Source organism: Scyliorhinus torazame, chromosome 8, assembly GCF_047496885.1.
Source record: "Scyliorhinus torazame isolate Kashiwa2021f chromosome 8, sScyTor2.1, whole genome shotgun sequence".
Lineage (NCBI taxonomy): Eukaryota > Metazoa > Chordata > Chondrichthyes > Carcharhiniformes > Scyliorhinidae > Scyliorhinus > Scyliorhinus torazame.
The window spans coordinates 37864980-37892867 of NC_092714.1; the positions used below are offsets into that span (position 1 = coordinate 37864980).

Sequence of the window (27888 nt, forward strand, 5' to 3'; positions counted from 1 at the left end):
GATCACGCCTTAATATGGCGAGCATATCATTAACCATCATTAGCATTAATTTCCATCTCATTAGTGAGATTGAAGTCAAATATAATGGCTTCCCAGGAAGTAACCCGCTCCCCAGCGAGAAATCACGCAGACGTACTTTAGTATTCATAGAATCACTACAACGGAGAAGGGTGGCATGGACAAACTGGGCCAAAGGGCCTGTTTTCATGCTGTAAACATCTATGACTCTATGAGGCCATTTGGCCCATCAGGTCTGCACCGACCCCCTGAAAGGGTACCCTACCTAGGGTCAGGCCCCCACCCTATCCCCTTAACCCAGTAACCCCAGCTAACCTAACCATTTGGACACAAAGGGGCAATTGACCATGGCCAATCCACCCTGCACATTTTTGGACTGTGCGAGGAAACCGGAGCACCCAGAGGAAACCTACGCAGACATGGGGAGAAAGTGCAGACTCCACACAGACAGTGACCCGAGGCCGGAATTGAACCCTGATCCCTGGAGCTGTGAGGCGGCAATACTGTGCCACCATACCGCCCTACAATGGCTCCCGAGGGGAACGGAGCAGGTGAGTAGCCATTTCCATTTTCCGGCATGCAGCTCAAGGACACTGGAGCTGCTTCCCCGGTGCTTGGATGGGCGGGGGAGCCTTCAGCGGGGTTGGGCTTGGTCAAGGGGCTGAAGTGTTTCAGGTCGGGGGTCACCCCTGGGCTGGGAGGAGGGGGCTTTTGACTGTGAGGCCTCAAGTCACCCATAACAGAGACAACTACAGCTGCTGCCTGTCTGGCAAACCAAAGACTTCCAGGACATAGTCCAGCTCTTGATTATAAGCCGAAGGTCACTTTAACTCCCTTTGACGTGCGAGCAGCCTCTAGTTTACAGCGAAGGCTATTGCGAATGAGGAATTGGCCTTCTTAGTTGTGAGAGCCCTTCAGAGCTACAGCTTGTGTTTGCTGCGCACTCCTGCTGGTGACAGCAGCTGCCTGGAGACTGTTGTTGCTGTTTCCTTCCTTTTCTGTAGCCAGCAAGAAGGACAATTCTTTCTAAGATACCGGGGTTCTGGAACACTGGGCTCAGGGGGATGTATGATTCCAGAAGACGATCCGGTTTGAAGCAAGAAGACGCTGCAGGACCTGGTGCGCGACATTCATCCAAATGGGCCACCTGATGATGCCGATAAAGAAATGCTTTTGCGGGCAGCACGGTGGCACAGTGGGTTAGCCCTGCTGCCTCACGGCGCCTAGGTCCCAGGTTCGATCCCGACCCTGAGTCACTGTCCGTGTGGAGTTTGCACATTCTCCCGGTGTTTGCGTGGGTTTCGCCCCCACAATCCAAAGATGTGCAGGCGAGGTGGATTGGCCACTCTAAATTGCCCCTTAATTGAAAAAAATGAATTGGGTACTCTAAATTTATAAAAAAAAGAAATGCTTTTGCAGATTGGTGATGCTTTTATTGCTGGTGTGGTGAGTGCTGCGTGTAACTGGCACATCACCACGGGTTAAACACGCTGGAAGTTAAGGATGTTCAACTGCACCTTGAGCGCCAGTTGATTTGTTATGTTGTAGGTGTAACATGAGCGGCTTCCTTGTGGTGCACTTGTCAAAGGAAGGTTCAGACGTGGAGATAACTTCAACACATTTATTAAACTATTTACACTTCAATTACTCGGGTTCGACACTACTGCCAATCCTACTATCGCTACCCAGACTGACTAACCAGCTGCTACAGTCCACGTGGTGGATGTAATATTGAATCAACCCTGTGTCTCTACTCACTGACTGTCTCCACTGGAAAGAGGCAGATCATGTGTGTGGTGCCCCTTATATATGGGTTGGTGTAATGCCTTCCTGTGGTTGTGTCACCTCCATGTGTATCGTGAATGTCCATTGGTCGTATCCTATCTATCTGATCTATTGGTTGAGTGAGTATGTGTGATGTCACTGGTGCTCCCTCTAGTGTCTAGCTAGCCTACATGTATTTACATTGATGCACATCACCACATCCTCCTTTTTTTATATGTTCATATTTTCTGTACACTTTAAGAAAATTGAACAAAGAACAGGTAGATAAGGTAAGGTATATACAAGTCATGGGAACAGTAATTAAACAATAAGTCCAAATCATTCGTGTGAGTCCATAAACCATCAATCACCATGGTCCAATGTCTCTCTTGGTTATGAACGTCATCAACGTCCCTGTGCCACAGGAACCAAGAAGTGGTCAAATCACTTCGCTGTCTGATTTGGAGTCCCTTTCTTTTTTTGATGTTTGTGATGGTGCTGTTAGATGGCGTCTTGTAGCTGATAAGGTGTTGACGTTGAAGAGGTACCATCAACAGTATCATTCGAGGTTATGGATGTGCCATATGTTGAAGTTGGATAAGACTGTATATACTGGTTCTGGCCACATGCTGTGCAGGACGGGTGATCCTGCTGAGAACCGTTGAAGCTTGTCGAATTGGAAACAGAATTGCTGCTCACATAAATATCTGGTGATGGTGTGAAACTAGAACCTTGCATCTGATAGGAATATGCCGTATGGCCAGGCTGGGGTGCAGCAAATCCTGGGCTGTAACTAAGGCATCCAGTCTGTAGTGCAGATTGCACTTGCGGTAATCCTCCTTCGGTCTTGATTCCATTAGTGGGCAATCCGTAGTGCTGATCTGTTTAAGAATATGCTGCATAGACTGCTTGCTGCTGCATGCCTGAATACTGGGTTTGTCCAGCATGAGCTGTCATTGGCTGCACTGCTGGTGTGGAAAAAATGTGTGGATATAGCGGTGGTGAATATTGATGTATTCCCCTTGGACTGTAGCCGCTGCTTGTTATTACTGACCCAGTGTAATTGTTTAAGTGATCCATCTCCTGTCATTGTGGCATCTGCTGTCACCCTGAGCGTGCCATCACTGAGGTTGCGGCACTCCCTGTCTGGAGTAAAGTCCAGCTTACGTGAATCAGAGTCGGCGTTTGGTTGCTCCCCATCTGGAGTCTGGTCTGTTTTAACTGAGTCAGTGTTGGTTTGTTGATGCTCCCCATCCGGAGTCTTAGCAGGTTCACAGGAGTCAGCTGAGATTTCTTGAAGCTGCACGTCTGGAGTCGGAACATGCAGGAATGCATTGACTTGTGGAAAGGTTCGAGAGAATGAGGGTGGAAGTATCGTGGTGTCACCGGAGTCACCAGTGGTCTCACAGTGATCGTCGAGTGCCTCTGTACACACTAGCTGAGGTCTGTCACTTTGCACACCTTGCATGGGAAGTGGGATGCTGTCGTCACTCGTCTCACATACCGTGGGTAGCGCCTCAGTGGATGCTTGTTGTTCACTTGGGTTGGGTAAATTGTCAGAGTCTTCATCTGATGGTGCAGACAATGTGGGTGGACTGTCGTCTTGCTGTTGTCCTTCATTTGGGCTTGGACTGTCATCGACGCTTTGTTCTTCACTGTAGCATGATAGACCGTCATGGTCGTCCTGCTGTGCACTGGAGCGTGGTAGACTGTCATAGTCTTCTTGCTGTGTACTTGAGCATGGCAAACTTGCATCGTCTGCTGCTAGTTGGTCAGGGGAGATTGCTAGACCCTCATGGTCTTGTTCCTGCAAGGACTGCGCATCGTATTCTTGCGTTGCTCCTATCGTGGAGGCTGTCCACGAGCTCGCTGCGGAGGCTTGTGACACTGGAGTCACGTCTTGTGTGTGCAAGGACTGCGCTCTGGAGTCTTGCGTTTCTTCTATCGTGGAGTCTGTCCACGTGCTCGTTGCGGAGGCTTGTGACACTGGAGTCATGTCTTTTTCGTGCAAGGACTGCGGTGTGGAGTCGGGAACCCTGAGTGGTGCGTGGATCACACTCTGTGTGGCAGCAGGCCGCTCTCTGTGGGCTTGTACCGCTCTCTGTCTCTTGGTTTCAGGCTGCAGCATCATCCTGCACTCACGAGTTGGGACTTCATATCTGCTGGGCTGAAGATCCTCAAATCCGAAGAATGAATCCGCGTCTGCGTCGGATTCAGTACGGGGGTCGCCATTTCTAATGAAAAAACCTTCGTCCAAGTCGTAGTCTTCTAGGACCATTTCATCGCTGTTTGCGTTGGAGCTGGCATTGGGCTCGCGAGGTCCAGAGAAAATGTAAAGGTCGCTATTGAAGTATTCAAGGTCGGAATCATCGGTTTGGGCGTAGGTAACTGCTTGTTGCAGGGTTCTTCGGAGGTTAATTTCATTTCCTGGTTTAATTTGAGGCATTGTGCTGTCATTCCAGGTGAAGGAAGGTTGTTTTACAGCTTTAAAAGATTTTTTCTTTGATTTGGGACGTTGCCCCTTTAAATGGGTGTGGTCCGGGGCCTCTGATGACATGACGCATGTGACGTAGCGCGTAGGAAGCATTTGCACATGCGCAGATCGCGGTTCCTTTATTGATGGCCGTTTTCGTGATTGCGCATGCGCGGCATCTCGCGCATGCACAAGCGGACCTTCCCGTTCTGAGCACTTCTCGCGCAACAGCGCAAGTGCAGTCCCTTTACAAAGATGGCCACCGATCACAATTGTTCTCTGCTCCGGGATTTCGGCCTCGAGGTGAGTACTGGCGCTTCTCTTACCATTTCTTGCTGGTTGGAGTGTGTTTTCCTCACAGTATTTGCCGAATTTGTCCAGGACTGCCTGGAAGTCGCTCCTGTTTTGCCCTTTGGAGAACTTGAATTTTTTTAAGATCTCTTCTGCTCTGGCACCGGCGATGGTGAGGAGATGCTCTGTTTTTTCAGGATCGGCCACTTCTTCTAGTTCGGCTGCCACCAGGAAGATTTCAAACTTTTGCCGGAACGCCCGCCACTTTTCGCGGAGATCGCCGTTGGCACTGGAGCTGCTGCGGAACCCAGATCTCGACATGTTGCCTGGGTATTGCTGGTTGTCACTGTATGCTGAGGTATGGCTATATGGATTGAAACAGTTCAGTCCTGGTACCATGATTTGTTATGTTGTAGGTGTAACATAAGCAGCTTCCTTGTGGTGCACTTGACAAAGGAAGGTTCAGACGTGGCGATAACTTCAACACGTTTATTAAACTATTTACACTTCTATTACTCGGGTTTGACACTACTGCCAATCCTACTATAGCTACCCAGACTGACTAACCAGCCGCTACAATCCACGTGGTGGGTGTAATATTGAATCAACCCCGTGTCTCTACTCACTGACTGTCTCCACTGGAAAGAGGCAGATCATGTGTGTGGTGCCCTTTATATATGGATTGGTGACCATGTGGTCGTGTCACCTCCATGTGTATCGTGAATGTCCATTGGTCGTATCCTATCTATCTGATCTATTGGTTGAGTGTGTGTGTGTGATGTCACTGGTGCTCCCTCTATTGTCTATCTAACCTACATGTATTTACATTGATGAACATCACCGCACCAGTGGAATATGTGGATGCCAGGATTTGGTTCTGGTGAGATTGGGCCATGTCAGCCCAGGCGGCCAGATGTAGAAAGCGGCAGCAGCGCCGATGAAGGCTGGAGGCAGCACCCCATGTGCAGGGAGCCGCCACACATCCTGAAGATCAGACTGCCCTTAAAGCCAAGGAGGAACCAGAGAGGGGGGTGTTGGTGATGCCCAAGGTGTACAGGCGTTGTTGGTCTATCGAGGAGATGACGGATAGCATATGCCGCAGGAGACTCCGTCTCAACAAAGAGACAGTACGGCACATATGCCACGTCCTCACGGACTTGGCACTCTGTGGAGGAAGAGGATACCCACTCCTGGTAGCATGAAGGTAACTGCAGCCTGGACTTCATTTCAGAGCTCGAGCTGTCTTGTGCGGGACTTGTGCGGCATTTCCCAAACTGCATCCGTAAGGTTACAAATGTCCTGTATGCCCCGGCATCAGACGATATCAACTTTGAGCTGGACCAGGCCTACTAAGATGCTGGGCTGCAGGATTCCCTGTCATCGCTGGGATGCCTTTCGTCCAGGGGATAATTGATGGAATTCATGTCGCCTTACGAGCACTGGGGCCCTTCATTAACCGGAATGTTGAACTCCGGTGTGACCACCACCTTCGGACCGTGCACATGCGTGTATGCGTCGCAGAGAGCGTGCATTCCAGCTACAGCCTGGGACACTCGGAGTTCCCTGTCAGCTTCAAGGACCACCCCATGGTGATGGATTGGCTCTTGGGGGATAAGGGGTACCCGCTGAGGTCCTGGCTGATGATGCCAGTGCGGAGGTTGGAGACCGAGGCGGAGACCCGATATAATGAGACTTATGTTGCCATCTGAGCTGTCATTGAGCGGTTCATCGGATGGCTCAAAATGCAGTTCTGATGCCTGGACTGCTCTGGTGGTACCATGCAGTATACCCTCCAGAGGATCTCCCATTTTGTTGTGGTCTACTGTGCCCTCCACAACCTGGCACAGCAGCGGGGCTGGAGGTGGAGAAGGAGGGACATGCAGGCTCATCTGAGGAGGAGGTGGACCAAGACTCCTTGGTGGCAGGACTTGAAATGGCTTGCAGCACTTCCTCCTCCCTGATGGTGCCTGTAGGGACAGAAGGGCAGCTGCAGTAAGCTCCAGAGGCCTCTGCATTACCCAGTTCTGCCAGTACGGGTGGCTTCCCCGTCTGCACCAGTGTTGATGCCTTCAGTGATGCCCCTCAGTCAGCAATGTCCACCTGCATCTGGGACATGACCCTCATCGACTGTCTCATGATGTTGAGGCCCTCAGCCATGGTCGTCACGGACGGAGCCATGCCTTGGGCAACACCACTCAAGACACTGATGTTGTGCTCAGGCTTTCCACTGCGGTCACCACCAGGGCAGTGTTGGCTTCGTACCATACAGTGTTGACATCATCTCCTGCGCTCACAGCCTTTGGGACACCTCCAATTGCCTATGCATTTGCTGGAAGGTCATTGATAGCCCCTCCTGAATCTCACAGTTGTATCTTATCATCTACATCAGCTCCGGGATAACCTTGTCCAGAGGCTCGCCATCTGACTGGGAGTCAGCAGAGTCCTGGGATCCAGCAGACTCTGGCTGCTGACCCCCTTGGATGTTCCTGCCTCCACCTGATGTGCATCAGTAAATGTGTGGTGCTCACAACACTGTGCTCCACAAGCCTGTCCACTAATGTCGCCCACCGAGGCATGTGTCTCTGCATTGGTGGAAGGTGGGAGTGATCATCGTGACGCCTCGATGGTGCTCTCCTCAGAGTTCTCCTCCGAGGTGGTCTCATGGATAGCAGGGCGGGGGGGGGGGTTACGGCTCCGAATGCCTCGACCCCATCGGATGGAGATCCTGCAAGACAATGGGCGTGTGGTCAGCGAGAAGGAAGGATCATTTTGTCTGACATGAACATGCCATCTGGGTGAAGGGGCAGTGGATCCTCACCTCTGTGACACAGGCCAACCTCGCTGTTGGTGACTGCTCTCTCCTTGAACAGCCCAGAGATTTCCAGGGCCCGTTCCTTATCGGGGGTGAAGACTCAAATATTCAAATCTCTTGTACTCCGCTCCCGCCCCCCCCCCCCCCCCCCCCCCCCCCCAATCTTGGCCCTTACCTGCTTATTACAGGCAATCTTCTCCAGAGAGGGCTTGGGTCGGGGGGGGTCGATAGCTGGCGGCATGTGTGGGCATCGCAACTGGACATGGAGGGGGTTGTACTGGTGGGTGCCAATGCGTTCCGAGGAGCAAGCACGAAGATCGGATATGGAGAGGATATGAATTGTCAGCCAGTGATTGTGGGGGAGGGGTGGTTTGGAAATTTGAGGGGTGGGAGGTGGAACTGACGCCAGGAGAGAGGTGGTAGGTTACCCTTGCAGCTCAGTGTAGTTCGTTGGTCTTCCGACTTTGTATGTTGGTCCTCCCGTTTATGCTGCTCAAACTGACAGCTGCTGCCACTGCCTCCCAGGCAGCATTGGTGACCCTGCTGCTGTCCTCCGACCCCCTTCGGGGGGGGGGGGGGGGGGGGGGACAGGTTGTCCCATCTCACATCGATGGCGCCGAGAAGCCTGGCCAGGTCGGTATCCCCAAAGCGAGGAACAGGTCTGCGCGCTGCCCTGCTTGTGCGCTGACTGGGAGTGAGTGGTGAGCGAGCGTTTAAAAGCAGCTCCCCTAGTTGGTGGTGAGACCCTGAGGCGCGGGTCTGGCGAAACAGATGGCGAGACAGCCAGTAATGTCGAGAATCGTGGGGGGGCTCATTTCCGGCACTTGGTGCTGTTCAATATGGGCCGTGATCTTGCCAATGCGCCCATCAACAAACACCCCAGCAATCGTGCCCAAAATGACACTTCGATATTATCTCTGGTACTGGTGTGGGCAGCACGGTGACGCAGTGGGTTAGCCCTGCTGCCTCACGGGTCACTGTCTGTGTGGAGTTTGCACATTCTCCCCGCGTTTGCGTGGGTTTCGCCCCCACAGCCCAAAGATGTGCAGGGTAGGTGGATTGGCCACACTAAATTGCCCCTTAATTGGAAAAAAATGAATAGGGTACTCTAAAATTTAATTTAAAAAAAATCTCTGGTACTGGAAACCAATATATACATAAAATACATAAATTGTGGATATTTTGAAGTTATTAAAGAGCACAGGAGTTGTAGTTATCAACATATTTTTTACTGGGAATCTGGATCCAGTAACATAATTGTTATGTAACTGGATAAGTAATCTAGGGGCCTGGACTAATGATCTGAAGACATGATTTAAATCCCACTGCTAGCAGTAATGGTGTCCATGAAACTACCAGATTATCGTAAAACCTCATCTGGTTCACTAATATCCCTTAGGGAAGGAAATCTGTCCTCACCCGGTCTGGCCTATACGTGACTCCAGGTCCACAGCCAATGTGGCTGAGTCTTAACTGATCTCCAACATGACTTAACAAGCTCGTCATTTGTATTAAAGAAGGCCATGCACCACCATCTTCTCAAAGACAAACTGGGATGGGTAATAAATGTTGGCCTTGCTAGCAATGAAGTCCACGTCACATTTCGAGGCTGTCCAATGAGCAAGCTACTACTTCACAAGGAAGTCCAGTGATACGACTGTGTAATATGATATTGGGATCCCAATAACGTTTAAAAAGATAGCTGAATTTCCAATTACTGTCTGAAAGGATCACCCAACAAAGTTTCATAGTAACAGTGTCATGTGAGAGTACCTTTAAGAAATGGGTGTTTAAGAAATGTACCTTTAAGAAATGGGTGTTTATCAGTGATGCCAGAGTGTGGGTGGAGCTGGGCTGTCTGTCAGCTTTTTACTTTTGTTTTAGGCTGTTTGCTGCAGGGTGTGTTTTAGTTTTGTTTTCAGTGTTGGAGCTGAAGCCAGACAAAGCAGGTGTACTGTTGATCTCTCTGCCATGAAAAGACTGTCTCTTGATCATTTGGTGAATTCAGAATTATAAATGTTTTCAGTAGTGAATGTAAACCTGGTGTGCTTCTGTTAAAAGGTGTTTCTATTGTCTTCTGGATGTTGTTTGGGAAGTTATTAAGGATTACTTAGTGTTGTATTCTTTGAGGGTTGTATTTGAATTAATGGTTGCTAAGATGTTCACTGTATGTTTTAAAAAGGTTAACTTGAGTTCATAGAATAAACATGGTCTTGCTTTAAAAAATACTTTTCCATTTCTGCTGTACCACACCTGGGGCGGGATTCTCCGCAATCGGCGCGATGTCCGCCGACCGGCGCCAAAAACGGCGCGAATCAGTCCGGCATCGCGCCACCCCAAAGGTGCGGAATCCTCCGCATCTTGAGGGGCCGAGCCCTCACCTTGGGGGGCTAGGCCCGCGCCGGGCTAATTTCCGCCCCGCCAGCTGGCGGGAAAGGCCTTTGGTGCCCCACCAGCTGGCGTGGAAATGATTTTGCCGGGCGGCGCATGCGCGGGAGCGTCAACGGCCGCTCACTGCATCCCCGCATGTGCAGTGGAGGGAGTCTCTTCCGCCTCCGCCATAGTGGAGACCATGGCGAAGGCAGAAGGAAAAGAGTGCCCCCACGGCACAGGCCCGCCCGCGGATCGGTGGGCCCCGATCGCGGGCCAGGCCACCGTGGGGGCACCTCCCGGGGCCAGATCACCCCGCGCCCTCCCCAGGCCCCGGAGCCTGTCCGCGCCGCCTTGTCCCACCGGTAAGAGAGGTGGTTTGATTCTCGCCGGCGGGACAGGCATTCCAGCAGTGGGACTTCGGCCCACCGCGGGCCGGAGAATCGCCGGGGGGGTCCCGCCAACCGGCGCGGCGCGATTCCCACCCCCGCCGAATATCCGGTGCCAGAGAATTCGGCAACCGGCGGGGGCAGGATTCACGCCAGCCCCCGGTGATTCTCCAACCCAGCGGGTGGTCGGAGAATCCTGCCCCTGTAGAGTGGGCCGTGTGCTCCCCATACCACAAACTATTTAAAGTTGTGGGTCAGGTGAACTCCATGATACACTTTGGGGTTCTCTAAACCCTGGCCCATAACAACAGGAGTAGGCCATTCACTCCATCGAGCCTGGTCAGGCTTCACACCTTCCAGTGCATTTGCGTCACATTAATATAATCTTAAAACTTTTTTAAATCAAGCCTTATCTTCAAGAGTAAGTCAGGGACACATGAGAAGTCTGTGCCTCCTGTTTCCTGGTTGTTTAAAAATGGCATGCACCAGTTGAGTTTGTTCATTTGGATGAGAGGTGAGTGGTTGTTTGTGTGCAAACCTGCAGCACAGAGGAGGGGGCAGGAGATTGCCAGCTTGGATGCAGGGTCAGAAGGGGGCTCGGGGTGAGAGGGTGTCAAGTTAGAGGCATCGATCTGTCGGAGCCAGAGGCCTTGCTTTCGGAGAGAATCCTGAGGTACAATATGGCGGGCGGTAATTACATTAAGTTGATGATTAAATCAGGAGTGTAAACCAGGTGTCAGTTTTCTTATGTCATGTTGGTTGTAATTGGCAGGGTAGCCTAACAATCGTAATTTAGGGTGATAAAAGGAAATTACTGCGGATGCTGGAATCTGAAACAAAAACAGAAACTAATGGACAATCTCAGCAGGTCTGACAGAATCTGTGGGGGGAGAAGGGAGCTAATGTTTCGAGTCTGGATGACTCATTGTCAAAGCTTTGACAAAGTGTTACACGGATTCAAAACGTTAGCTTCCTTCTCTCTCCACAGATGCTGTCAGACCTGCGGAGATACTGGAATAGGGCTCTGGAATATAAAATTCTACAGGCCTCACTCCAGCCGGGTTGTTTTGCCTGACTCACTCTTTCACCAGCTGTCTCTCCCATCACCCGATTTGAGCCCCGAGTTGAAATGAGGTCTCTAACCCCTTTTGGAATTTAAGAATAAAATGTGATTCCTCCTCAATTTCCACTACATACACAAACGTTTGCACTGTTAGGGTCATTCTATCGACCAGAAAACTGGGGGAATTTTAACTTGAAAATGTGAGTGGGTTTGGGAGCTGGCAGCTGGTTTAAAAAGGGTTGAAATTGCTGTTGTGTCAGGAAGCTGGTTTAACCCACCGACTACTGACTTAAAATTCAAATGTGCTGGAGAAACCCCTGTGGGAAAGGAGAGTTACACTTTCCATCTGTCAAGCATCAGTTCACCGTGGGCGCTGCTTATGCAGCTTTATCCTGGACTTCAGATGAGAACAAAAATGATTAATGAGCAACCGCAGAGTAGCACCAACAGGAGCAGCAACAACCTTCTCCTCATTGACCTACCGCTCCCCAGGAGGGAGGGAGTGAGCACAGAGCTCCAGCTTGCAGATGGCCGATACTCCCAACACAGGATCTACTGGGCAGAGGATCAACTGGGAAACTTTCCCGGCAATGGAAATGCATTGTCGCGCCATCCAATCCCTCCATTTCCCCAACCCTGACTCCATGGAGCCGAGAAAATCCTTCCTGCTATCTTTCTTTCTTACTGCAGATTCCTATCATTCCCAATATTTTCTGCTTTTATTTACTGATAATCCGGTTGTTTGTTAGGTCTGGAAACGTGCAATCTGGCTGCTACACTTCCCTTCAATACAGGGGTTGAGAGAGGTGATGGTGTAATGGTATTGTCTCTGGACTAGCAATCCAGATGCCCAGGTTCACGCTGTGGGAACATGGGTTCAAATCCCACTGTGGCAATTAATAAATCTGGAATTGAAAGTTATTCTCGGAATGGTGAAAACTCACCTGTTTTCTTCATACCCCTTTAGAAAAGAAGATCTGTCATCCATACCTGGTCTGGTCGACATGTGACGCCAGACCCACAACAATGTGACTGACCCTTAACTATCTTCTGAAATGACCTAGTAAGTCACTTAATTGTATCAATCTGCTGCAAAGTCTAATAAAAGGAATGGAACCGGAATGGAACTGCGCGCAGTTCTGGTCGCCACATTACCAGAAGGATGTGGATGCTTTAGCGAGGGTGCAGAGGAGGTTCACCAGGATGTTGCCTGGTCTGGAGGGTGCTAGCTTTGAAGAAAGGTTGAGTAGATTAGGATTGTTTTCGTTGGAAAGACAGAGTTTGAGGGGGGACCTGATTGAGGTCTACAAAGTTATGAGAGGTATGGACAGGATGGATAGCAACAAGCTTTTTCCAAGAGTGGGGGTGTCAATTACAATTCACGATTTCAAGGTGAGAGGGGGAATGTTTAAGGGAGATGTGCGTGGAACATTTTTTATGCAGAGGGTGGTGGGTGCCTGGAACGCTTTGCCAGCGGAGGTGGTAGAGGCGGGCACGATAGCATCATTTAAGATGCATCTAGACAGATATATGAACGGGCGGGGAACAGAGGGAAGTAGATCCTTGGAAAATAGGTGACAGGTTTCGATAAAGGATCTGGATCGGCGCAGGCTGGGAGGGCCGAAGGGCCTGTTCCTGTGCTGTAATTTTCTTTGTTGTTCTTGTTCTTTGACCATGTGGCATCTACCTAGACACCAGAAATGACAAAGGCAAACCCAGCCCTGTTGACCCTACAAAGTCCTCCTTATCTGGGGACTTGTCAAATTGGGAAAGCTGCCCCACAGATGAGTCAAGGAACGGCCTGATATAGTCATACACATGGAATCAATGTCCCAGGCACCACAATCATCATCCCTGGGTATTTCCTGTCCCAACAGTTAGGAGGGTTTTGCCCTGAAAATGCTCAACATCGACTCTGGACCCCATGAGATTGAGAGCATCAGGCCAAGCATGGGAAAGGAAACCTCCTGCTGATTACCAAGCATTCCCCCTCCATCCCTCAGCTGATGAATCAGTGCTCCTCTATGTTGAACACCATTTGGAGGAAGCACTGAGGGTGGCAAGGGCACAGAATGTACTCTGGGTGGGGCTTCAATATCCATCACCAAGTGCGGCTCAGTAGCACCACGACTGACTAAGCTGGCTGAGACCTAAAGGGTATAAATGATAGACTGGGCCTGTGACAGGTGGTGAAGAAGCCAAAAATCTACTTGATCTTGTCCTCACCAATCTGCCTGCCGCAGATGCATCTCTCCATCCCAGCACTGCTCGGAGAGACAATCGCACAGTCCTTGTGGAGACAAAGTCCCATCTTCACATTGAAGATTTGAAGATACCCTCTATTGTGTTGTGTGGCGGTCTTCAGCTAATACAATTTATTCACCTCACTTTACCCTCGCTCCCCGGACTCCAGCCTTGCTTTGCCATCACTCCCAAGGCTCAAGTCTCACCATATGTTTGCTTCCCTTGGGTTGGCAGCCTTCAGCACACTCACTGCTGCTGGTGTTGGCTACTCATCCAATCATAGACTGTTTCTCTCCCTCATTTGCTACTGAGCCGATCAGCAGCAAAGCAAAACAGAGCAATCCTTTGCAAAATCTGGACTTTCACTTACCTGCATTTTGAACGTACCGGCTTGTCTTTCCGTCTTTTGAGCAGCGGTTCAGTGGGCCACATAGAGGGGTTTCGGGGCCATGGGCTGCCAACTGCACAAGCCTGATCTGCAAGATGCACTTCAGGAACTCACCAGACTCCTACCACAGCACCCGCCAAACCCACGACAACTACCACCTAGAAGCACAAGAGTAACTGATGTTGGGAACGCCACCACCTGAAAGTTCCCCTCCAAGCCATAAACCATCCTCATTTGGAACTATATCGACGTTCCTTCACTATCACTGGGTCAAAATCCGGGAACTCCCTTCCTAACAGCACAGTGGGTGCACCCACAATACTTGGTCTGCAGCAGTTCAGGAAGGCAGCTCACCACTACCTTCTTAAGGGCAATTAGAGATGGGCATAAATGCTGGCTTAGCCAGCAATGCCCACATCCCTTGAAAGAATTTAAAAAATAAATACTTCATTGGCTTATCCTTAAGGCATCAGTGCACTTGATAAGTACAAAGTCTTTCTTTGCTGTGTTGTTGGAATTGTAATTTTCTCGACAAACTAGTCTCCATTTGCCTGTTTGGGAAGATGTCATAGATTTGGTGAACAGGAGAGAATTCACCCAATGTGCTGACTTACACCTCAACCATTGCGGGCAATATGTCTTCCTGTGTACTAACTGGTTCCTGTGATTTGTCTGTAAAACAATCACCACACCTCAAAAGTAATTCTTTGACTGTGAAGCACTTTGTGAATAAGTACCCAATTCTTTTTTTTCCCCCCAATTAAGGGGCAATTTAGCGTGGCAAATTCACCTATGCCTGAACATCTTTTTGGGTTTGTGGGGGTGAGACCCACGCAGACACAGGGAGAATGTGCAAACTCTACACAGACAGTGACCCGGGACCTGGGCGCCGTGAGGCAGGCACTTTTGTGAAAAAAGCTATACAAATACTTGAGCTCGCACTTTCAAAAGAGGAGGTGCAGAGATAGGAAATTGAGACTGTGAAAGTTATTAATGCGGAACAGTATTCTATGAAGTGATAGTAAGGTAGAAGAAGGCCAGACTGTAAAATCCACCATCTGGGAAAATATAATAGCCAAAGATGTCACCTCAGGCAGTTCATGATCTGTTTATTTCATGGGAAAACACATTCCTGTGGTCTGTTAATCAATTCAGATGCTTAAAACATCAAAATACATTTACATGACTTTGTACGGTCTGAGAGGATAAACTGCTCCAGTCTATTCACCATTGTGTAGTGACAGTTGATCAGCCCGTGACTTATGTAAGGTAATTTGTATAATTCTGTTTTAGAAGGGCTCAACACACCAACGGACCAAACAGACTATCATTGACCAGAATGCATAAAGAGATGACACAACTTTGCGAAACAGCTTTCCAGTAAATTAAGGAAGTCCGTTTCTGGTTTCCAAAATGGGGAAAATTACAGCTTAATTTACCAACCCGTTTTTTAAAGGTTCATTGATGGGTTGTGGGATTTGCTGGCAATGTCAGCATTTACTGTTCATCCATGTCCCTGTTGGAAGTTCTGTAAGTATACATAATACAACTTGGTCTGGTTCTAGAGTAGTCATTTCCTGGGGTGGCACGGTAGCATAGAGGTTAGCATTGTTGCTTCACAGCGTCGGGGTCCCAGGTTCGATTCCTGGCTTGGGTCACTGTCTGTGCGGAGCCTTGCAAGTTCTCCCCGTGTCTGCTTGGGTTTCCTCCGGGAACTCCGGTTTCCTCCCACAAGTCCCAAAAAACGTGCTTGTTAGGTGAATTAGACATTCTGAATTCTCCCTCTGTGTACCCGAACAGGCGCCAGAATGGGCGACTGGGGATTTTCACAGTAACGTCATTGCAGTGTTAATGTAAGCCTACTTGTGACACTAATAAAGATTTTTAGAATAGGCAGTAAATTGCCATCCTTTAGACCTTGACTTGCCCACATGAAATATCTTCAATCGATGTGCACAAAAAACGGAAACGTTTTAGTTACATTGAGACTCAAAATTTTAAAATCCAACCAATCGGTCTCACTAGCAAGGCTTAGCAGTAAGGTTTCTCAACCTGGTCCTGACAATCTAAGCTGCTGGAAAGTTCAATCATATTTACCAAGTCAAAATGTTGTTGTATGGGAGCTGCTTCTTTGGATGTTACCCAGCAACAATTTGACGAAACAGAGGGATTAATAAATTCAAGTCCAATGTCAGTAAGCACCTCAATATTAATTTGCTGCATTCTCCACGTCAATGTGCAGTTATTGAAAAATACAGAATAATTCATAACACTTGAGTATTCTTAGCATACAAAGAAAAGATTCAGAGCACTTCAGAGACCAGTAGGAGGGAGAACAATGGCTGTGCAGTTGTGGTCAAAAGCATGGTCATGTTGACTGGTTGGTCGGACGGTCAACAGTTATAATCCATGCAGAAGCTGATCTGAAGCTGTACTCCGACCTGGCCCAACTTCGAAGTTTTCAGCAGAGCTAGAGGCAGGTTGCTTGTTTCCCAGCTCTGACAGTTGAGATGTTTGCGGCAGACATCCTCTGTGTTTTGAAGCCTGTGAGGGCACTGCCAGACTGCTCTACCTGCATCTGTGCAGGGGCAGACTCGGTCGTGGGGGCAGGAGACAGCATGGGGGGCTTTGTTTGCAGCTGCGGGTAAGGAATGTGTAGTGGGAGGAGCCTCACAAAAGGTCCCCATTTTCATGTGCCCTTTCTCTATCTTTCCACTTCTACCTCAACTGCACTTCCCTGCTAGTCAAGTGCGGGAGATACTTGGCTGCATGTCAGTGAGGCACTGAACCACGAAGGCGAGGTTTTAGTCCAAGCCGTGTAGAATGGCAGCCTGAGTTTGCAGGCCACTGATCTGGGCCAGCATGCACACAGTAGTCTGATTTTCCATTCAGGTGCCCACTCTTTCCATGGAGGTGGACATCATCACAAATGCCTGGGACATTCTGGCATTTGTACGAGAGATGAATTCCTCCAATCTCGTTCCAAGAGCCTGCACGGTCTCTGGGAAAGCCAACAAAATCTTACACATTTCACACTGATGCTCCACCAATTTTCTCTTTCTGGATGACCTCTGAAGCTCGGCATCTGTATCCAGCTGAACAGAGTTTGGAGGGTTCTGCACCCTCTTAATGGGACTCTCCACCGTTGTCCCTGGCTCTGGAACCCAGTCCAGCTCACATGCGATGTGCTCTTCACCATGTGACAGGCTAGTTATACCGAGGTGAGTGTGCCTGTGCTAGTGAAAGCTGCACAGGAGTCAGGTCACACTTCATCCTCACAGCGCACGGCCTCCTCTAAGGATTCTTCGGCTGGTCCCACATGAGCTCCATCTGTGAGGGGCTTGTGGGAGATTAAAGACGTGAGCTTGTGCCAGTGAGGCTAGAAATAGGAAGATAGAGCAGCTAAACACCTGGCTAAACAGATGGTGTAGGGGGGAGGGTTTCCGTTATCTGGACCACTGGGAGCTCTTCCGGGGCAGGTGTGACCTGTATAAGAAGGACGGGTTGCATCTAAACTGGATAGGTTTGCTAGTATCACACGGGAGGGTTTAAACTAGTATGGCAGGGGGGTGGGTACCGGAGTAATAGGTCAGAAGGTGAAAACATTGAGGGAGAATGAGGGAATAGGGCGAGTATGGCTCTGAGGAAGAGCAGACAGCGAGATGTTGGTGAAAACAGCGGGTCTGGTGGCCTGAAGTGCATATGTTTTAATGCAAGAAGTATAACGGGTAAGGCAGATGAACTTAGAGCTTGGAGTAGAACTTGGAACTATGATGTTGTTGCCATTACAGAGGCCTGGTTGAGGGAAGGACAGGATTGGCAGCTAAACGTTCCAGGATTTAGATGTTTCAGGCGGGATAGAGGGGGATGTAAAAGGGGCGGCGGAGATGCGCTCCTGGTTAGGGAGAATATCACAGCTGTACTACGGGAGGACACCTCAGAGGGCAGCGAGGCTATATGGGTAGAGATCAGGAATAAGAAGGTGCAGTCACAATGTTGGGGGTTTACTACAGGCCTCCCAACAGCCAGCGGGAGATAGAGGAGCAGATAGGTAGACAGATTTTGGAAACGAGTAAAAACAACAAGGTTGTTGTGATGGGAGACTTCAACTTCCCCAATATTGACTGGGACTCACTTAGTGCTAGGGGCTTGGACAGGGCAGAGTTTGTAAGGAGCTTCCAGGAGAGCTTCTTAAAACAATATGTAGATAGTCCAACTAGGGAAGGGGCTGTACTGGACCTGGTATTCGGGAATGAGCCTGGCCAGGTGGTAGAAGTTTCAGTAGGGGAGCATTTCGGGAACAGTGACCACAATTCAGTACGTTTTAAAGTGCTGGTGGACAAGGATAAGAGTGGTCCTCGGGTGAATGTGCTAAATTGGGGGAAGGCTAATTATAACAATATTAGGGAACTGAAGAACCTAGATTGGGGGCGGATGTTTGAGGGTAAATCAACATCTGACATGTGGGAGGCTTTCAAATGTCAGTTGAAAGGAATTCAGGACCGGCATGTTTCTCTGCGGAAGAAGGATAAATACGGCAAATTTCGGGAACCTTGGATAACGAGAGACATTGTAGGCCTCGTCAAAAAGAAAAAGGAGGCATTTGTCAGGGCTAGAAAGCTGGGAACAGATCAAGCCTGTGTGGAATATAAGGAAAGTAGGAAGGAACTTAAGCAAGGAGTCAGGAGGGCTAAAATGGGTCACAAAAAGTCATTGGCAAATAGGGTTAAGGAAAATCCCAAGGCTTTTTACACATACATAAATAGCAAGAGGGTAGCCAGGGAAAGGGTTGGCCCACTGAAAGACAGGCAAGGGAATTTATGTGTGGAGCCAGAGGAAATGGATGAGGTACTAAATGAATATTTTGTATCAGTATTGACCAAAGAGAAGGAATTGGTGGATGTTGAGTCTGGAGAAGGATGTGTAGATAGCCTGGGTCACATTGAGATCCAAAAAGACGAGGTGTTGGGCGTCTTGAAAAATATTAAGGTAGATAAGTCCCCAGGGCCTGATGGGATCTACCCCAGAATACTGAAGGAGGCTAGAGAGGAAATTGCTGAGGCCTTGACAGAAATCTTTGGATCCTCACTGTCTTCAGGTGATGTCCCGGAGGACTGGAGAATAGCCAATGTTGTTCCTTTGTTTAAGAAGGGTAGCAAGCATAATCCAGGGAACTACAGGCTGGGGAGCCTTACATCAGTGGTAGGGAAATTACTGGAGAGAATTCTTCAAGACAGGCTCTACTCCCATTTGGAAGCAAGTGGACATATTAGCGAGAGGCAGCACGGTTTTGTGAAGGGGAGGTAGTGTCTCACTAACTTGATAGAGTTTTTTGAAGAGGTCACAAAGATGATTAATGCAGGTAGGCCAGTGGATGTTGTCTATTTGGACTTCAGTAAGGCCTTTGACAAGGTCCCTCATGGCAGACTGGTACAAAAGGTGAAGTCACACGGGATCAGGGGTGAGCTGGCAAGATTTATACAGAATTGGCTAGGTCATGGAAGGCAGAGAGTAGCAATGGAAGGATGCTTTTCTGATTGGAGGGCTGTGACTAGTGGTGATCCGCAGGGATCAGTGCTGGGACCGTTGCCGTTCGTAGTATATATAAATGATTTGGTGGAAAATGTAACTGGTCTGATTAGTAAGTTTGCGGACGCCACAAACGTTGGTGGAATTGCGGATAGTGATAAGGACTGTCAGAGAATACAGCAGGATTTAGATCGTTTGGAGACATGGGCGGCGAGATGGCAGATGGATTTTAATCCGGACAATTGTGAGGTAATGCATTTTGGAAGGTCTAATGCAGGTAGGGAATATACAGTGAATGGTAGAACCCTCAAGAATATTGACAGTCAGAGAGATCTAGGAGTACAGGTCCACAGGTCACTGAAAGGGGCAACACTGGTGGAGAAGATAGTCAAGAAGGCATACGGCATGCTTGCCTTCATTGGCTGGGGCATTGAGTATAAGAATTGGCAAGTCATGTTGCAGCTGTATAGAACCTAAGTTAGGCCACATTTGAAGTATAGTGTTCAATTCTGGTCACCACACTACCAGAAGGAGGTGGAGGCTTTAGAGAGGGTGCAGAAGAGATGGTATGGAGGGTATTAGCTAAGAGGAGCGGTTGAATAAATGTGGTTTGTTCTCACTGGAACGACGGAGGTTGAGGGGCGACCTGATAGAGGTCTACAAAATTATGAGGGGCATAGACAGAGTGGATAGTCAGAGGTTTTTCCCCAGGGTAGAGGGGTCAATTACTAGGGGGCATTGGTTTAAGGTGAGAGGGGCAAGGTTTAGTGGAGATGTACGAGGCAAGTTTTTTTACACAGATGGTAGTGGGTGCCTGGAACTCGCTGCCGGAGGAGGTGGTGGAAGCAGGGACGATAGTGAGTCCAATGCAGTCAGGGTGGCCCACTCTGGTTATCTGCATCACCTTGGAGTTGCTCTCTCTCTTCTCCAATGACAGAAAGCTGAAAGTTATGACTGTATGAAATGGAATGCATGTTGGTTGATTGATATTTATTTGTTGTCACATGTACCGAAGTACAGAGAATAGTATTTTTCTGCGGCTAAGGGAGGCTGAGGTACATTTGAGCAGAGTACGATCAGGGATGAATGCAAGAGGGAATAGAGTGAGGGTGAACGAGTGTTGGCTATTGAGTTGGAGGTTTGGAAACGCAGCCGGAGAGAAAGGAATATTTGGAACTCCAAGGTACATCAGAGGAGTGCTGTGCAAGAAAATGCTGGAGAGGTGAGGGAGTGCTGGCTACCAGCTGAGAATAGTACGGCACTCACTTTGCTAATCCGTCTTATCCTAGCATAGATTCAAAAATAGAAATAAATTCATCTGGGGAGTTAGGAGTCCAAGAAACATTTATTCTACTTTCCAACCCACTTCTTGTTAATGGGCTGAAAGTTCCCTTGCTCTACAAGAATGTTACAGAAAATGTGGTTGGGTAGAATGAAGCCAAATTCAAACAGGTAGAAACCAATACCACTGAACCACCTAACAATTTGACACCAAACCGCCCCTATGATTATTAACCGCACAAACTGTTTATAAGGATGGCTGAAGCGAAAAATTTTAAAATTCACATGGATGCATTTGGATATTCTCTCTGAGGCACATTCTGGCATAGAGAGATGGTAAAGCCAGTGCATGCTATCAGTGTTCATAGAATCATAGATTCATAGAATCATGGAATCACAGAATCTAAAGTGCAGAAGGAGGCCATTCGGCACCGGCCCTTGGAAGGAGCACCCTATCCCCGTAACCCCACCTAACCTTTTGGACACTAAGGGCAATTTAACATGGCCAATCCACCTACCCTGCACACCTTTGGACTATGGGAGGAAACCGGAACACCCGGAGAAAACCCACGGAGACACGGGAGAAGAATGTGCATACTCCACACAGACAGTCACCTGAGGCCGGAATTGAACCTGGGACCCTGGAGCTGTGAGGCAGCAGTGCTAACCACTGTTCTTGAATGTAATACTATATATGGTGATGTGTTCCTTTCATCAATACTTGCGTTCCCTACCCATGATGGCTTCAAATGAAATCGCAAACAAAATCCCTTCACTTTCTCCAATATGTCGACATAGACTGAATCTAACTTTAAGGTGAAGACAGGGAGGTCAAGCCATTCTGTCAGCCATTTAACCTCAACAAATTTGTTAAATAACTGCCTCCCAATTATATGCCCTTTTTTAACCATTCCTTTTAATTTGGTGTTCAGTCGGGTTAAAGCTGCCAATAGTAGTTAAAGGGATGATTTGACCTTGAAATTGAGAAAGATCAGCTCTGCATGCAAAGCCAATAATTTGCAATATTTAAGGTTTGCATTGCTCAGTTACCTCAGTAATTTATTTTCCAATATGTAAGGGTATTGAATCAATAATCTAGACAAAAAAGAATCATTACCAATATACGGAAATCTGATAGGCAGAAATTAAGTGGGAAATCAGATACAGTAGAACAAGTGTAGCTGCTGTGTGTAAAATTGAAGGATAAAAGTTAATATGATTATGCCAGTGTACATATTTGTGTATGTCAACTTATTTAAGAAGAACACTGGGGTATTACAAGATAATTTAAAAAGGGTATTAGCCTCTAATTAACATATTAGACAGTCACCAGTAAAATATGGAAAGATGTTTGACCCAGTTGCTCATTGTTCAAGTATTCTTGAGATATACGAAATAGCCCCACAAGTATTGTCCTTAGTATCCCAATTTTCAGCATGGAAAAAAGATGCGACTAGTGTCTGTATTCCACACTTGGATAGCTCTCGGAAAACCTGGCCAAACATGTAGTTTGAAGAGGCTGGGGCGGCATGGTGGTGCAGCGGTTAGCACTGCTGCCTCAGGGCGCCAAGGGCCCGGGTTCGATCCCGGCCCGGGTCATTGTCCGTGTGGCATTTGCACGTTCTCCCCTTGTCTGCATGTGTCTCACCCCACAACTCAAAAATATACAGGGGAGGTGGATTGGCCACGCTAAATTGTCCCTTAATTGGGAAAATAAAGAACTGGGCACTTAAAATTTAATAAGTTTAAAGAGGCTGGAGAAATACAAAAGGATTCACGAGGGAAGTTTGTGTTTCTGAACTCATTACAATATCTAACATACTTCAGTTCTAATTTCAGGAACAGATTAATTAAAAAACAAGATTTTCAATAAGTAGGTATTCATAGTATAGTCTATCTCTCTTTCATCTATCAGAGTGCCTGACTCAGTAATAAATTATAGTTTAGAAAGCTGTGGAAAGTTCGGTCAATATGCCACTTAATTTTCAATTAACTTTCATTCTGTTCAATCATTGTTCAACTACGCATGGAGTCTCTAATGATGAACTGAAATTCTGCCATTTTCCTGCAAAATGTTAGTTTCCACAAAAATTGTTTTTATTGCAGCATTTCTTTCATCAGTGGTCCTGGATTTGGTCTGACCTCAAAAGCAAAGCACTTGACGATATTTGTTTTAAAGAAATTTAACTCGATGTTTTCCCAGAATCTAAAAGGAAGACAAAACATCCTGTCAGAAGGGAGCTGGAAATGATACAAGTAGCTCATGTATAGAGAATGATGGAAACATGCAGGGGAGAAGGAGACCATTCTGCATGTCGTGCTTGTGCTGACTCTTGGGAAGATGCTGAATCACTCATGCCTGTTTTAGTTTGTAACTCTATAAGTACCTTCAATCTGTCCAATTTCCTTTCTGATAAACCAGGTGGTCAAGTGATAAAACTGAACCAGAATGAAGTTGAAGCGATGTAGGACAACCGTTTGGATATGGTATTGTGCAGTTTGCTGTGATAGAGGCAACATCGGGGGTAAAAGGTCTCTGCCAGCAACACACAATAGGCTTGAATCAGCAGCCAATTTTGCACTGCGCCAGTTTTTATTTTCCATGTTGACTTGGAAAATAATGCCTTTAATTTCAAACTGTGCCACCGTGGGGCAGCACGGGTGGTTAGCACTGCTGCCTAACAGTGCCAGGGACCCACGTTCGATTCCGGCCTTTGGTGACTGTCTGTGTGGAGTTTGAACGTACTCCCCGTGTCTGCGTGTGTTTCCTTCAGGTGCTCAGGTTTAACAGTCCAAAGCTGTGCAGGTTAGGTGGATTGTCCATGCTAAATTTCCCTTAGTGTTAAAAGGTTAGATGGGGTTACGGGGATGGGGCGGTGCAGGCGCAAATGGGCCTCCTTCTGTACTGTAGGGATTCTACGAATTCGATGAGAAACCAAGTGGAAGCAACAGTGAGACTAAGAAATGAATCTCCGTAAAGAGTTCTAACTATCATTCTGTGAACGTCAGTGGAAAGAAAATCAGCTGCCAATTCACTGCAAGTCTGTTCCCTGCTGCTGCATGGACCAATTTCACCCCCTTCACGCCCAAACTACATCACACAGATTGTGTCCACTGAGTTTCCATTGGTGAGTCTATTCCCCAGTATGCTCGGAAGCACACTGCAAATACGGTGCAAAGAAAGAAAAAACTAGTGTCAGCAATAAGTTCAGCAGAGGGTCGTTCCATTCCAGGGAAGGGTAAGGTTAAATCAAAGCCATGATGGTATCATTGGCATTTGGTGAAATGAGAGAGACAGAACTGGTAAACTCAAATCAACCCCTGTTGACACAGTCAAAACTATTCAATACTGCTCTGTGCAGGCCTTGTCAAAAGCCTTCATAGCAAATTAGAGCTGACAGCCTGAAACTGTTCACATAGATTTCCTGTTTCACATCTCAACTATGGTGTATTAAATCACACCAAAAGGGCTGACATCTTAAAATCCTTTTGCAGCCAGTAATTTGAAAGCCTACCTGCTTTGCTGAAGGTCACTTTAGAAGCAAGGCCAACGGTGCTATTAAATCTTGCCTTAAAAAAAAATCATACTCGTTGCTAATTTGAAAAAAGTTCTGAGTTGCAATCTTTGACTGGATTGGCATATTAAAAAAAAGAATCGCAGGCAACCAACTATCTCTGTTTTTTCTACTCGTCAAACATTCCAATGGACTTTGCAACTTTTACAGGTATAGATTTCATACCTAGTTAGTCATGTGCTATTCTGTTCTGAAAATAAAGCATTATGTCATTTTTAACTTCCCACTAGTGGTACAGATATCAGTGCTTTATTGAAAAGAAAATTCAATTAAAGGTCTAACTTACCGTCGCTTTGGTAATAAATTGTTGAGCTGCCAACTGCAGTTAAAATCCTTCAGGGATAAAGCCTCTCATTTACATGGATGTTCAACAATCTGGGTTGGTTATAACACTGGCAGGTTGGAAACCTACTTGGGCCCACTGTTCTTGCTGTAACAAATATCTACAATGTAAGAAAAGATGGCACAAATGGACTGTCATTTCGATCTTTGTAATAAGTCCCCTTAAATTTTTATTAAAACGGCTTTATTTTTGCATAATATTGGGTCATGTATAGACATTGCAAGGAAGCACACAATATTAGTTCCAAACAGTATGCGCTTATGCTGTTGAAGTGCAATGCAGAGGCTGGTACACAAATCACATATTAACGGGAAAGGTCATAAGTGGGTAATGCACTTTGTACATTGTAATCAGCATAAGGCAGCAAATCACCTTAATCAATCAAATTATGTGGAAGCATAAGAAGGGACTGATTTTCTTTTTGGAAATTAAACTTGATTTAACTGTAAGACAGACAGAATCTTTTTGGAAGGATAATATTCTATAATTGATCTACCAAGTTAACCTCAAGCATTCGAATCAAGGCCATTTTAGAAAGATGCAATTTGATGCAGCGGCTCGTAGGAAACTGAAGAACCTTCCTATGGAATGATCTCATACGATTTACAGGATGTGCAGCATAAACCCAAATCTGTCACATTCCTGACTTGTGCCTTGCAGATGATGGTCTTGTTCTGGGACATCAGGGGTCACTTGCCTCCGAATTCCCACCCTCAAACCCGCTCTTGTAGCCACAATATTTATATGGCTGTTCCAGTTCAGTTTCTGGTCAATGGTGTTGCAAAGTGACAGTGTTTTGTGGGGGTAAGTGCACCCCGACTAACTTTGACCAATTTACAGTGACCCTTTTTAACTCGGATGTGTTAGGCAAAGGTGACAAGTTTCAGGCTTGTCAGCACCCCTCATAACAATTCACCTTGCTGCTCCAATCATTCCTCTCTCTCTGGGCACCTCCTCAGATCCCACCCAACCAGCTGATACTTAGAATCACCTTTGACTAACTTGCTGGAGGTTTTTGAAGAGATAACAGAGATGTGGGCCGGGATTCTCCCCTACCCGGTGGGGCGGGGGAATCCGGCGTAATGGAGTGGCGGGAACCACTCCGGCGTCGCGCCGCCCCAAAGGTGCGGAATTCTCCGCACCTTTAGGGGCCAAGCCCTTACCTTGAGGGGCTAGGCCCGCGCCGGAGTGATTTCCGCTCCGCCGGCTGGCGGGAAGGGCCTTTGGCGCCATGCCAGCCAGCGCCGAAAGGACTTCGCCGGGTGACGCATGCGCGGGAGCATCAACGGCCGCTCACGGCATCCCCGCCCATGCGCAGTGGAGGGAGTCTCTTCCACCTCCGCCATAGTGGAGACCATGGCGAAGGCGGAAGAAAAAGAGTTCCCCCACGGCAGAGGCCCGCCCGCCGATCGGTGGGCCCTGATCGCGGGCCAGGCCACCGTGGGGGCAGCCCCCGGGGCCAGAACGCCCTGCGCCCGCCCGTGCCGTCTGCTCCTGCCGGTACGGTAGGTGGTTCCATCCACGCCGGCTGGTGAGGGTTGACAGCGGCGGGACTTCGGCCCATTGCGGGCCGGGGGGGTGGGGGGGAGCCCGCCGACCAGCGCGGCGCGATTCCCGCCCCCGCCAATTCTCTGGTGGCGGAGAATTCGGGACATGGCGGGGGCGGGATTCACGCCAGCCCCCGGCAATTCTCCGACCTGGCGGGGGGTCGGAGAATCGCGCCCGTGGTGTACATGGACTTCCGAAAGGGGAGGCAGCGACGTAGTGGTATTGTTATTGGACTGGTGATCCAGAAACCCAGTGTAATACTCTGGGGACCTGGTTTCGAATAACGCCACAGCAGACGGTGGAAATTGAATCCAATAAATAACTGGAATTAAAAATCTAATGATGGCCATGAAATTATTGTTGATTGTTGTAAAAAAACCTAACTGGTTATGAATGTTCTTTAGGCAAGGAAATCTGCAGTCCTCATCTGGTCTGATCTACATGTGACTCCAGATGCACAGCAATGTGGTTGACTCTTACATGCCCTCTGAAATGGCCCAGCAAGCCACTCAGTTGTATCAAACCACTACAAAGTCAATAAAAAGGAAAGGAACCGGGTGAATCACCCAGGATCAAGCTAGACATCAGCAAACCCAGCCCTATCAACCCTGCATTGTCCTCCTTACTAACATCTGGAGGCTTGTGCCAAAATTGGGAGAGCTATCTCACAGACTAGTCAAGCAACAGCCTCACATTGTCATACTGACAGAATCATACCTTGCAGATAACATCCGAGACACCACTGTCACCATCCCTGGATTTGTCATGTCCCACCGGAAAGATAGATCCAGCAGAGGTGGCAGCACAGTCATATACAGTTGGGAGGAAATTGCCCTGGGAGTCCTCAAGTTTGACTCCAGGTCCCATAAGTCTCATGGCTTCAGGTCAAACATGGGCAAGGGAACCTCCTGCTGATACCACATATCAGCCACCATCAGCTGATGAAGCAATGCACTTCTTGGAGGAAACACTGAGGGTGGCAGGGGAACAGAATGTACTCTTGGTGGAGGATTTCTATGTCCATCACCGAGGGTAGCTCAGTACCACCCCAGACCAGGCTGACCGAGTACTAGTACTAGGGCAGCACGGTAGCCTTGTGGATAGCACAATTGCTTCACAGCTCCAGGGTCCCAGGTTCGATTCCAGCTTGGGTCACTGTCTGTGCGGAGTCTGCACATCCTCCCCGTGTGTGCGTGGGTTTCCTCCGGGTGCTCCGGTTTCCTCCCACAGTCCAAAGATGTGCGGGTTAGGTGGATTGGCCATGATAAATTGCCCTTAGTGTCCAAAATTGCCCTTAGTGTTGGGTGGGGTTGCTGGGTTATGGGGATAGGGTGGCGGTGTTGACCTTGGGTAGGGTGCTCTTTCCAAGAGCCGGTGCAGACTCGATGGGCCGAATGGCCTCCTTCTGCACTGTAAATTCTATGATAATCTATGATAATCTATGATAAAGGGTACAACTGCTAGACTGGGTCAGCGACAGGTGGTGAGGGAACCAACAAGATGGACAAACATACTAGACCTCACCCTCGCCAACCTGTCTGCCACAGATGCATCCGTCCATGACAGTACTCGTCCATAACCATGCACAGTCCTTGTGGAGACAAAGTCCCATCTTCACATTGGGGATACCCTCCATCGTGCTAAATGGGATAAATTCAGACAAATCTAGCAACTCAAAACTGGGCATCTATGAAGCACTGTGGATCATCAGCACCAGCAGAATTGTACTCATGGCCTCATGGCCCGGCATCCCCCACCAAGCCAGGGGATCAACCCCGGTTCAATGAAGAGTGCAGGAGG

At 48.2% G+C, this 27888-nt stretch overlaps 1 long non-coding RNA gene across 1 annotated transcript in view; it reads right to left on the reverse strand.

Annotated features, from left to right (window-relative positions):
- LOC140427760 (uncharacterized) overlaps positions 1–24319 on the reverse strand; it is a 52713-nt gene extending 28394 nt beyond the window's left edge. The window contains exon 1 of the long non-coding RNA XR_011948630.1: positions 24138–24319. This is a non-coding gene — a long non-coding RNA (uncharacterized lncRNA). The remainder of the gene's footprint in view (positions 1–24137) is intronic.
- Positions 24320–27888: the final 3569 nt, after the last annotated feature.